The sequence below is a fragment of the Sander vitreus genome, chromosome 20, assembly GCF_031162955.1.
Source record: "Sander vitreus isolate 19-12246 chromosome 20, sanVit1, whole genome shotgun sequence".
NCBI classification, from domain to species: Eukaryota; Metazoa; Chordata; class Actinopteri; order Perciformes; family Percidae; genus Sander; species Sander vitreus.
The window spans coordinates 210,749-224,613 of NC_135874.1; the positions used below are offsets into that span (position 1 = coordinate 210,749).

General features: G+C 42.1%; 1 protein-coding gene across 8 annotated transcripts in view; it reads left to right on the forward strand.

The window, feature by feature from the left end:
- The window catches only part of adck1 (aarF domain containing kinase 1), a 146,461-nt gene that overhangs the window by 72,656 nt on the left and 59,940 nt on the right, over positions 1-13,865 (forward strand). The gene's annotated exons all lie outside the window — the stretch shown is intronic.

Below are 13,865 nucleotides of genomic sequence, written 5' to 3' on the forward strand. Positions count from 1 at the left end.
AAAATATAAATAAATATTATAGTGGGAATAATGGGATGGGTCAACCTATACTAAATTTTCTCATTTTACATTTTGCTTAATGTACATCTCCACAGCAGTTATTCCATCATCACTTTATATGATACATTTGTTGAGTTTCATTGACACTATCTTACCAGGATTCTAAGGCAAAAAAAGGCAAAAGGGAAGTGATTGGGAGTAATTAGTGGATGAAAACAGTTTTTATGTCAGAGGGGAGACACCAAGAACTGCAGGGAGTGTGACATGACTCTGCATCAATCAAAACGGAAGAAGATCGGAAAACAAGGAGGCTTCTTGATCAAATCTGATCAAATATTTAAAGAGGTCTGTCCCTAGTACAAGCCTGTTTCAACTAAAGGCTTGGCTCCCTCTGCAGTTGACAGTTGGACAGAGATGTTAGAGTGGGAACTTTGATTTCCTCTCTTTACTAAAGCAATCTCTCTCACTTATTCTCTTCTGTGCTGTAATGAGTAATGTGTCTTCATCCAGCTGGGGCTGTGGCCGGTTGCCAGCATCCAAAATGGCCACCTTGCTTGCTGACACAGACACCGATGTGTTGCTATCCAACAGAGAGGCCTCAGGGGCCATTTTATTTGTGCCATAACTCATTTCAGGAAACATATGTCACTGCGGGTCTACGTTCTGGGAGCGGGGCCCATGCGCATACATTACCATGTTTATTAACTCCACAGCTGACATTAACATAAGCAGTGGTACGATAGTGTTTGAATCAGAGGCTACAGGCCAGGCACTGGTGACACAGCTACGACTATGAACACAGCAAACATGACAAAGCGGTTTGACTATTAGTGCCAACCTTCCTCGTTTAACAGTATCTGAAAGTTATCCAAATAAAAAAAAAATTGTTCATGTTTAAATTTCACTGGGATTTCTCAGATTTCACACTGCTGCGTAAAGTGACAGGCCCAACGGAGAAATTACACGTATCCTTAACCCGTGAAAGCTGTCTTTGCATGTCAGATCCCACTGGATGCTCATCATTGTAGTAGGTAGACACTGGTGAGTGCAGACAATTTCATTCAATTTAGCATATTTGCATAATGAATAACTCAGCTGTTCCCACACAGGATCCTGTGCTGCTTTCGTAATTTATCATCTGGTGGCATCTTCTACAGGGCTCATGTTCAGCCTCTACCTGATGGGCCAACATTGTGTTCAAATTAGCCTCTTTTTATGTTTCACTAGGTACAAACAGCAGGGGAATTCACCCCCACGGTTTGAAGAATGAATATGAAAGAAGTCTTTCTCCCAGCCAAATCCAACACAAGCTAAGCATGTTGAATACTACAATGCAGTAGATGAGGGAGAATGAAGCCAAGACAGTATAATGCATTGAAAGGCCTTTGGTTGGGTGAAGAAATTCTAGGTGGCTACATCTGCTCCATGGTATAATAGCCCCCAACACGCAAATTAAAGCAAGCATCGAGAAAACTTAAAAGGAAATGGTGTTCCAAACTAATTCTTATTTAGTCCAGCAAGATTTTTTTTTTTTTTGGTGATTAACAATTTTTTTTCCTCATCACTACCCACCCAGATAAAAATCAAGAAAAGATGACATAGTAACTACAATACAAGACAATTCAACAAAATAGTAACAAAATAGACATTAAACCAAATAAACATATGTATAATGACAACACCATAAGCCCATCATACACGTCTCTTCCCAGCACAAAGCTTCTTAGGAGCCCTCCAGAAAGCTCCGGTAACTTTCCCCGTTTTATAGTATAGACATCCAATCTGGCAAACCGTTTATATGACATTTTTTCAAACGCCACAACCCTAGCCATCGCACAAGCGCACTCCTGGATTGACGGCACCCCTTCATTCTTCTATCCTCTTAAAATAATCTGTCTGGCTATCATTAAACTAGTCCAGCTTCTTATGTGCTTATCCATCCCGTTTAGGATTGACCCATCTCCCAGAAGAAATAATCTTGGGCTGAATGGAACCTGGGTCCCTTCAATCCGACATAAATTATCATGTATCCCGGTCCAAAATTCCTGGACCTTTTCACAGGACCATAGGACATGAAGGTTGTCTTACATTTCCAACAATTTGGTGTGTATTTTAATCCAAATCTAAACAATCTGGAGGGAGTCCAATAGAAGCGATGCCTGATCTTGAAGTGAATGAGGCGCACCCTCACATCGTGTGACATAGTTTTAATATTCCTACAGATTCCTTCCCACCCCTCATCATCCAGTGTAATACTCAGATCCCTTTCCTATGTCTTCTTGAGGGCTGTCCAGGCTCCATCCCCCAGGTTCTGCATACGCATAGAATAATACCCAAAAGCCTCATGACCTTTTCCATATTTCCACAACACCTTATCTAAACATTCTGTTGTCTTCGGGGCTGAAAAACTGGATCCAAAAATCCCCACTAGCAGATGACAAAAAAATTGAGACCTAGAGATTCCAAATTGCTATACCACACCATGAAAGGATTTCAATATGCCACCGTGATACAGATCCCCCAGTGCGACAATTCCCTTTTTCCAACCACTCCCTCCAAAAAAAGGGGAAATCTTGGCAAGATAGTCTTAAAACAAGAGCAGGTAGCAACCAGTGGATTACACTGCATCACAGAGCTATTTGGAATTTGGTCATAAACATTAGAGTCTCTTGCTGTTCCTTGAATTTGTCGATTTCTGCATACTACATAACACTTACTACTACATAAAGGCGATACAATGTGTGGGCCTAAGTAGAAGCTTCAGGCTGCCTTCTTGTTCAGTTAACAGGTTTGTATCCATGAGGCAGGGCAGCCTCAGTGCGGTGTGGAGGTTCCAAAGCGTAAGACTGTTCTAATGACTTCAGGTCCCTGGGGAAGCCTATTTAACCTTCAAACCTACACACTAATTGATGTGTGTGTGTTTTGTGTGTCCACAGAGATGAGTGGAGGCTAATGAGGGACTACCTCTGCTCAAAGGGCACACTGGGTGCTTAATGCTCAGTGCTGTGATAGAGGTTTGTGGGTGGGCAGAGTGTATCAAAAGGCAAGGGCATATTTACAGTAGCTGCATCAAACCCTGAGCCTGTCCCTGTATGTTAAGATTATGATATGATCCAAAGTCTTTTTCTGACTATCTAACATGGTGTTTTTCCTCTCTATAAGCACTGTCATGGGTTTGTTTTGTTTGGTTTCAAAGTAAAATACCATTTCCTTTGTTTTGTTCACATTTTGTCCAGAAAATTACTATTATAGCACAAAAGGAGCTCATCAGCAGATTTCATTGTGATCGCTACAGTTACTCCTATGGTTATTGTATAGAGTGAATGTAAATGGACTGCATTTATATAGCGTTTTTCTAGTCTTACTGACTACTCTAAGCTCTTTACATAGTACAGGCACCATTCAAACATACATGCACACACTGGTGGCTAAGGCTGCCATACGAGGTGCCACCTGCTCATCAGATAAACATTCACAGACATTCCCACCAAGGTTATTATAGTTTTAATTAGTTTTTAAAGCAGGTTTGCTAGTTTAGTTTAAATTTTTTGAAAATCCTTAGTTTTAGTTTAGTTTTTAGTCTTTTTTTGTAATATGGGTTATTTGTCGGGGGATTCAAAAAGGTCAGAAAAAGTATTGTGTAATAATAACTCAACAAAAACATCATACAATTTTAGAAATATGTATTCACAATGTATTCAACAATAACACCAGTACATAAAATGTAGCCTACATATGGTCATAAATATGTAAACAGTCTACACAAGACGCCGCAGTAAGTGCAAAATGTGTAAGTGACGTGTTCCAGGAAAAAAAACTAAATCGCCAACAGACTAAAGAAGACCTACATGAACAGGTGTTTTGAACTTTAGTTCGAGTAAAGTGGCGAACTTTTTGAAGTCAATCGACTCACACAGTTGTGTAGACATCCCAGTATCAATCCACATATTAACACTTCCTCCCGCTTTTGGCGTATTTACTAACCAGCAGCTATCGGGTCGCCGGTGAAAGCCCTCCTGTAGTGTTCTCTGTCCTGCTGTTGTCTCTGTCATGCTGCCTGGCCCTGTATCCATACATCCATGCCCGTAACGTTACCGGGGTTAGCTTCTGTTTCGGGGAAAGGGGGCTTTGCTTTCTCCTTTACCTTGTTAAGGTAAGCTAGGTTAGCCTCCTAGCTTGTGTGCGCTTCTCAAATGTACTTTCAAATTCGTGGGATTTTCCCCTCTAATAAATTGTCCACATATTTTACCAGCTTACACTGCAAGGCACTTGCTTTTATCTGACACAGTCATAATCAAATAGGACTGTAGCTTTCTTCCAACTTTCAGTACATCATGATGCCAGGCGAGGGGCAGTGGCACGGACATGTTGTGTTCAATTTGACGTGGGATGTCGGAATTTCTGGGTTCCCAGTCGGAAACTATACATGTCTGCGGGAAATGTCACGGTCAGAAAGATATAACGTTATTTGCGCTATGAAAGACATTGACAAAGACGAAAACTAAGGACATTTACTCGATTATTTTATTTTAGTTAGTTTTGCAAACAGACATTACAGTTTTAGTTTAGTTATCGTTTTTTTGTAATGCCTCATTTTTATTTTTATTTGTGCCTTTTTGTTTATTTGTTTTCGTTAACGATTATAACCTTGATTCCCACACGGCGCAGCATTGGAAGCAATTCAGGATTCCGTGTCTTGCCCAAGGACACTTCGACATGTAGAACCACAGACCTTCCGATTGGTGGATGACTGCTCTACCACCTGAGCCACAGCTGCCTTATTATCATATTATACAATATTTAAATGTGATATATAGTCTGAGCTTGTTGAGGACTGATGAAATAAAGTTATAATGATCCTGGCAGTCAATTTGATACATACATTCATCATATAGGTGTCAGTAATCTGTATGGGGTGAGGTTTCTGATGATGATGATGAAAGGATTTAACACAGTTGTTTCCACCCTCTGCATTATAAAAAAAGTTGAGGAGAATCGATTATATAGAATGGTCAGTATTACGGATGCATTGTGAATCAGTTAAAAATATATTTAAATGTGTAAACGGGTGAGATAAAAAATGAATCGCGAAATATTTGGAACATAAAGGGTGGATGAATTTCAGCATTCTAACATGGTAATTACCAATTTTAAATTCCAAGAAGTTGCAGGGTACCGAAGGGCCTGAGGGGGTGCAGTCTCTGCCGTGAAAGAGGCAAAGCAGCGGGTGTGGCAGAAGTTTGGAGAAGACATGGAGAAGGACTTTCGGTCGGCACCAAGGTGCTTCTGGAAAACTGTTCGCCACCTCAGGAGGGGGAAGCAGGGAACCATCCAAGCTGTGAACAGTAAGGATGGGACGCTGTTGACCTCAACTGAGGAAGTAATAGGGCGGTGGAAGGAGCACTTTGAGGAACTCCTAAATCCAGCTAATACTATGTTAGAGGCAGAGCTGGAGGATGATGGGGGATTGTTGTCAATTTCCCTAGTGGAAGTCGCTGAGGTAGTCAAACAACTCCACAGTGGCAAAGCCCCGGGGATTTATGAGATCCGTCCAGAAATGCTGAAAGCTCTGGGTGTGGAGGGGCTGTCTTTGATGGCACGCCTCTTCAACATTGCGTGGAAGTTTGGGACAGTGCCTAAGGAGTGGCAGACTGGGGGAGGTATTACATTCAATTCATCGCACCGTTGTGATGAAAAGAGAGCTGAGCCAGAAGGCAAATGGCACGGAACACACCGAACAGACTCGAGTCACTGACCTCGCCAGACTTCTCGCCGATTATCGGCTTGGTGTGTCTCGGGCTTTAGAGATAGGGTGAGAAGCTCAGTCATCCGTGAGGAACTCGGAGTAGAGCCACTGCTCTTTTGAGTCGAAAGGAGCCAGTTGAGGTGGTTTGGGCATCTGGTAAGGATGCCCCCTGGGTGCCTCCCTAAAGAGGTGTTCCAGGCCCATCCAGCTGGGAGAAGGCCTCAGGGAAGACCCAGGAATAGGTGGAAGGATTATATCTCCAACCTGGCCTGGGAACGCCTCGGGATCCCCCAGTCGAAGCTGGTTAATGTGGCTCGGGAAAGGGAAGTTTGGGGTCCACTGCTGGAGCTGCTGCCCCCGCGACCCGACCCTGGATAAGCGGACGAAGATGGATGGATCATTTCAATTTGAACATATGTCCTTTAAAGCATTAAACAAGCCATTCTTTAATCTACATTGTTTTTGTTATTTAAGATAAAATACAATGTCATTGTCCATTTTGAGGACAAGAGGATCTGTTGTTTTGCAATTTATATGAATGAAGAATATTTTTCAGTCATTTGTTTGCAGCTCATTCTGTTAAAACAAATTGTGAGAAAATCGTGTAGTTAACTCAAAATCGTGAATCGTATCGAATCATGAGTTTAGTGTATCATTACATCCCTAGTCAGTATGTTTAAGGATTGTCATGTTGGTAATTGCTATTCTTCTGATTAACGAAAGTGGTAAATTCATCCATCTGTGTCATCTTAAATTGTTTTGAGAATTGTGTTGACATTTAAAGGAGAATTCCTGCCAATTTTTACGTTAATCTTGATCGCTATAGCTACGCGAGTACTTCCGATAGAAAAAACCCCGACCCGAATTAGTGCAGGCAACACGGAGAAGCTACAGCTACATGTACAAGCATCCCCTGAGCTAAAACAGCAGTTGTCGGGGCAAGTTTTAGAGTGCCTTTGTGCCTCTTAACAGACACAAAATGCAATTAATATGTCTGTGCCACATGAACAGGGCCCTTGTCAACAAGATGCGTTTTCAACTCAGACATTGTTTAAATTCACCTACCCTGGTCCCTGTCTCGATCCTGCTGGTAGCTAGCTTGCCCTGATAGCCATTAGCTGCTAGCTGCCGTCCGGTGAATGTATTCAGACAGGCTTCTGTGATAATCATCCCAATAACAATCCACAGAGCGGCGGTGGTGTGGCTATGTCTTCCAGTTACTGAAGGCTAGATTTATCTTGCGCTTGGAGCAGCAAGTTCATCTGCCTGTTGCCCCTCTGTCTGTCTCGTTCTTTCCAACTCTTGTGAGGCTAGTTCTTCGTCTGGGTTCGGAAATAAATAAGGGACTGACCATCAAACTCAAAAGGCTCTTCCGTGTGTTGTATATCTGCTATATTCTCCATAGTTACGTTACTCCAAGCTTCTTCCCTTGTAAACAACTCCGCTCTTCACACACTACGCTCCGATCTGCACACTACTGTTTACCTTTTCCTGGAAGGCTGCTTGCCTGGCTAAAGGGAACTAGCTACCACACAGATCAACACTAACAAGCCTCCTACCTACCAACACCAGATCGATCACACACAAAATGGATGAGCTACAAATACACACGGAACTGCTGCGTGATGATTTTTTCCAAAAGCCTGGCTGAACACATTTATCATGGACGGCAGATAGCAGCTAACAGCTAACAGCTAGCAGCTAACAGGCCAAGCTACCCACCGGCAGGATCAAGACAGGATAGGTGAATTTAAACAATGTCTGAGTTGAAAACGCATCTTGTTGACACATAAGGGCCCTGTTCATGTGGCACAGACATATTAATTGCATTTTGTGTCTGTTAAGAGGCACAAAGGCACTATAAAACTTGCCCCGACCACTGCCGTTTTTGCTCAGGGGACGCTTGTACATGTAGCTGCAGCTTCTCCATGTTGCCTGCACTGATTCGGGGACAGCTTGTACATGTAGCTGCAGCTTCTCCATGTTGCCTGCACTGATTCGGGTCGGGGGTTTTTCTATCGAAAGTACTCGCGTAGCTATAGCGATCAAGATTAACGTAAAAATTGGCCGGAATTCTCCTTTAAGTGTACTAGATCTGACAGCTATGGGGAGATATTGTTACTCAGTTGTCTGTGGATGGTAGGATAAATTGGCCAATTAATGAGTAATTAGAATTTTTTTTAGAGAATAATTTGAATAGGTTCTTGGTTTCATGTAGTGAGACTTGTGGGTTCTGTAAGTGAAGTATGATATTGTCTGTGTATAAACCTATTTTATGATTTATCGTAGTGGATTGTACACCTGTAATGTGATTATTTGGGCGAGAAAAATCCAAAAATATTTTTGCCAGAATACTTTACTTTAACAAATGTAAACATGTAGACACGTAGAGCGATCTTTTAATCTGCTCTGTCCAGTCCGCTCATCCACTGCCGTTATGTTTTACACAAGCACAGCATGCTAGATCGGCTAATAGCACTGGTGACAAGCTAAAACAAAAGCTGTCTGTATGAAGTCTGTTTTGAAGAACTGTTTATCTTAGTTTGTCACGTATCTTAAAAATTTGGCGAATTTTTGTAAACTTACCTCTTTGAGCGTGAATCCACATGGTTAACTATTAAGCACGTCAATGACGTGACGTCATCGGACCTCAGCAAAGCGAGCGGGACAGAGGACAGGAGGAATAGCTGATACTGACTGATTTCAAATAAATCTCTTAAATCTTCATTCTTTCCCCCACTTCACTCAGAATTTTTTTAATAATTGTTTAATTGTTTGAAATGATCCTGATGCCAATATTTGTAATGTAGCAAAGGAGTTTAACAACTGCTGGAATGGAATGTGTACGCTGAGTCAGAGATTTGATGTCATCTTTGATTTCTTCCAGTAACTGTAATATTGCATGGCTGCTTAATCTGTAGCAGCTTAATGATTTCATGTTCACTCAACTGAAAAAGTGTGATCCTTGTGGCAAAAATCTTTTTCAGCTCATCTCCTTGGCCTATGTCTTCATCTTGCTCGGATTACTGCTGCCATTTCACCAGGAGGCATATGCAAGGAAATCCCGCTTCAGGTTTACACCTGCTTTTAAGAGGCAGAGAATTTTCACCGCAAAATAGAGGCGCTTTCACCGCCGTTTTTGTACATACCGCTGAATACATAATCAGGCACACTTTACTCTGCCCCTCCCATCTCTTTATGGGAAACTCCCACTTTCCCCTTGACCCTCCCGTGAATGCATATGCATGACACGGAAAAGCGCAATTTGCTATTTTCAGTTCCCGCGACAGACAGTCTGCACTTTTACCTCAGTGCGGCCTGTTTGTACATACCTCGGCATGCTTTTTACTGCGCACGTTGCAATAAAAATACACCTGAAGTGGATCCCACTGCAGTTCTAGACATGACCCACCCTACGAAGCTGCCTGATTGGTTGAGGTTAGGCATTTACCTCGAGTAGTTAAAGTCAGGATAGCCGATTGGTCAGGGGATAAGATCTGAACAAATCGTGTTCTGTTACCTCACACGAGCATTGGACACCTGGCCAATCGTAGCTCGTCGATGCTAGGTCTTGCCTAGAGCTGCAGTGGGTTCCATAATAACGCTGACAGGAGTGGTACCCGGTGTGGTCTTTTGCTGCTTTAGCCCATCTGCTTCAAAGTTTAACGTGAACAACTTTAACCATAATCTCCATATTTTCCATGAATGCCATTGCCTTTCTGGGGCCTCAAATGTCTTAACTCCATCCTTGGGGTCCATTTTAAGTTTGGCAGGATACAGGATTTTTTTTGATGTCACCTCTCTCTCATTAAGCCTTTTCTTACACTCTTACAACCTGTCACTCTTCATCAGTGTGTCTTTGTTGAGTAATCCAGGAAAAGCATTGTGTTGTTGCTCTGCCAGCTTGCCTTTGCCTCTCTCCGCCCGCAACACCAGATCCCTTTCCAATGATCTAAGGAATCTCGCCAGAATGGTCCTGGTTCGGCCCCCCGTCTAGGGCTGCTGGCCAGCGGTTCTGTGTGCACGCTCAATCTCAATTTCTCCCTCAATCTCTCTCCCGAATAAGTTCACCCAAAAACTTCACTCTATCTCCTCCTTCCTTACCCTCAGAGATGCCCACAAAACGCACATTATTGCTTTGGGATCGATTTTCAAAAAAAAATTGTACTGGATGTACAGTGGGGTTATAGAACCTTGTTGTGTTATTCATACAATAACGAGCATAAGTCAACTGTTAACTAACTACCACTTTATTGTAAGCGCATCAGCATCTCAACAGCACGTTTACAATCCTGTGTAACTGTGTCCCCCTATACAAATCCCCTTCATATATGTTCCTATCACATTAAGTCCCCTTTTGATACAACTGACTATATCGGAATACATGTGTCATTATGTGATGTGTTACAATATTACATGCAATAATACCACATCCCCCCTTTCTAGCGATAAAAGGGTAGACTTTAGGTCTTTGACTTGTCAGACCTTAGAGGGTTTTTCTGCCTCCTTTGTCCAAACAGTGTAAACTCAGGCACTAGAGTAATACAAACAACATACTACAAACAAAATACTGTGAAATTCTCCTAAGTGCTCAAAACTGAATCCCATTAACAAAAACTTAATTAACACTGCATGAAAAGTGGGATTTTCGTCCCCGTAAACGCCTGGAAATCTCCCTATTTTCTGCAGTTAACAACAATTTACAGCCTGTGAACGTCATTTTTGTCTGTGCCACATATTGACAGAAACGAACCATGAAGTATGTGGAGAGCTCCCGCTGAGGTGCTAATGGCTGTAATTAGCATATGAATAGCAGCGAAACCGTGCCTGGCCAGAGAATGTCTGGCCTGGCTTGAATTTCCTCACTCAGTATTGGATAAAACTACTACTTTTAATCAAGAAAAATCACTCGTGATTGGTTGGCAGATCTGTCACTATTGGTCACCCTGGGTCATTAGAAATTTAAACCCCAATAATAAAATTATATTTATATTAGGGCTGTCAATCGATTAAAAAATGTAATCTAATTAATTACATACTCTGTGATTAATTAATCAAAATTAATCGCATACATAATTAACGGGGCCTGAACTGATACTTTTTGAGAAAGTAAAAAAAGAAAAGAAAAAAAAAGGGTACTAAACAACAGTTGGTGACATTAAAGAACGGCTTGTTTATTGCTAAGGCCATATGGTCAAAATGAAATGATTTAATAATACTGTATAACAATAACAATAACTTATTTCACTAGTAAATTGCTGTTGAACGACAAAAACAACCACCAGATGGTAAAGGACGTTTACAATAACTTCAAATGCACCACGAGGTTTTACCAGTTTCATTGAACGCACCGTCTGTGTTGTTTCTCCAACGGCAGCTGCAGATTGTTACATCCCGGTGTTGAATCCTCTACAGTAAAACACAGTCACACTTTACACCGTTTAGCGTTAGCTGTCAGCATTTTAACCGTGTTTAATCCAGCTACTAGCTAGCGGTAGGCTAACATTAGCTGCTGTTGAGTATAGTGTTAACTAGCTAGCGGTAGGCTAACGTTAGCTGCTGTTGAGTATAGTGTTAACTAGCTAGCGCTAGCTAGTTAACGCTAACGTTAGCTGCTGTTGAGTATAGTGTTAACTAGCGCCACATGCAGTGGGGTTTGTGTTTCCTGTATCGTCTGTTTCAGAGCAGCAGAGAGAAGCGCAGACATATCAGTGGCACCAGATTTTCGTCTGTATGCAAACATCAATATGGAATGGATTAATCTGCGTTAATTTTTTTTAACGTTATTTTGACAGCCCTAATATATATATATATTCATATTATATATATTCATATTATATGCTATTATGTTGTATATTCATGTCATTGTTATCTTATGGATCAAACTATTATTACCATGAAGGACATGAATGAATTTATTGAGGAAAGGAAAATTTGCCAGGAACGTGCTGTTTATTCAAAGAAAGAGCTTTATTAGCACAAATGCAAACACACAACTATGTACAAAGCGTAGGAAATCTGCCCACACAAAAAAATGGGAAGCTCATGAGAAGCCCAAAATCCTTCAGCACCGAGAAGTGTCTGTTTGCCGCCTCGGAGCTGTAGGTAACTGGCATTCTGTCTGAATTCGGTCCATTTTGCAGACTTCAGTGGTGCGTTGCCCTGTACTTCGGAATTGCCTCTAATCTCGACTGCAGCGTGGCACAGAGCTCGGTGAGCTCCTGGCTGCGAAAGGACGGAGGTCGCACAATCCATCCAGACACCCCGCCAACGATGTCTTCCTCATCAGACATCAGGTCTATGGTGGCGCACTTCCAAAGGTCCACCTCATCCTCAGCTAGCACACACTGTCTCGCTTCCAGCAGCTGTAAAAACAATCAATAAAGACAATCAGTACTGCGTGATGCACTGCGTATGGACACAACACATCTACTAATGCACCTGAAAAATAGTCACATTGACCAAAAACGGATTTATTCTATTAAGTCTTACCCTCTTTCTTCTCGACTCCGAGCTGAACTCTTCACAGCTTCCGCCTGCGATGCAAGATCTGGTTTGTACCTGAAGCTCCTGCGTACTGTCTCGTAATGTCTTACAGGCAGCTGGAAAACAATTAATAGAGTGGTATGAATAAAAGAAACGTAAGTCACAGTAAAATTAAACAAGGAAGGAGAAAAGAGTAAAAGTTACTTACACACAATGGACTTGCAGACATAGCTCCGAGCAAATAGGAGGTCACGGCCTCGTCTGTGAAAACAAAATGTACGGTTAAGATCGGTATCTATTAACACATCTATTTCCTTATACAGCAGAATGAAATCATATTCTTTAAATCTTACCCTTGCTCCGATTCGTAGCGCCTACAATTTGTCTCCGAGTTGTGAAGACGATGTACTGCTTCCTGTAAATTACAAGACCAAAAAAATACACTTTTATAAAGCAACTTACACTGGTTCTGCTCACTTGTTCTTTTACAAGGCTACTAGGCTACTTTTAGCTGGGTTACTTAAAAAAAAAAAAGCTTACCGTCAGTCACCGAACATATTCTTATTATTAATATTATATCTTGGGATTGTGCACCCGTCTTCTCTTCGTGGAGTTAGTCTCTTCCACACAGTTTTTCGACTCCAAAGCAGCCAACCTGTCCTCTATGGACAGCAACCTGGAGTTTACTACGGTGAACTGCTCATTCACATCAGCAGCAAGCAGAGTACCCTGATTTGCATTTGTATAGCTCACAGCATTTTCATTTACATGTTAAAGCCTCCCCTAGAATTAGGGGGAGGGGGGTCATGGGGGGACAACTGCCAAGCAAGGCCCACGTCACTTTCCGACAATTCACGGCAGTTTTCGGTGTTGCCTGCAGATTGCCGTGTGCGGTCGTAAACCTGAACTTCTACGACAATCTACAGTGCTAACCGACGAAAATCCCACTTTTCATGCAGTGCAATACTCTTATTTTTCACTTTTTCCAGTTTACAGGTTACGTCTTCCAGGTGGAACAGTGGCTCTACCAGATCTAGTTCTGAGTGTAATGACCTAACGCGACACACACACAGAACGTGGAAGGTGTGTTGTTGTTGCCACAGCCAGAAGACACATTTAGTTTCAAATGAAGCTGGAGGCAGCTAAAAAAAAACACAGCTGGCTAAACTTTTTAAAAATAGCGGGTTTGTTCAGGACACCCCCGTCTGTCACTGTCACGTCACCTTTTCGGCTCACCTCAGCTCGCTTGGAACTGCGACTGAGGTGGTACTAAAAAAAGTACCTGTTAGCAGGTACCAGGTACTTTTTTTCGTAATGGAAAACCAAAAAAGGCGAGTAGAGTCGAGGCGAGTCGAGCAGGTACCATGTAATGGAAAAGCACCATAAGAGTCTCTGCAGGTGGAAGTTGAGGTGTCACAGCAAGTGTCAAGGGAACCTGCTCAGGAGTTGCCTCTGACATTTGCTGTGTTGGTTTCGTCGCCGCATCCAGGGCTTAGCACCAGCCAAGACGATTGTGATTGGTTTAAAGAAATACAAACATCCCAGAGCGGTTTTTACAGTATACTATAATGTTATAATGTTGACTCGTGCAGCCAGACCCTGCTCCAGCACTGAGACAGCACTGTAAAGACGT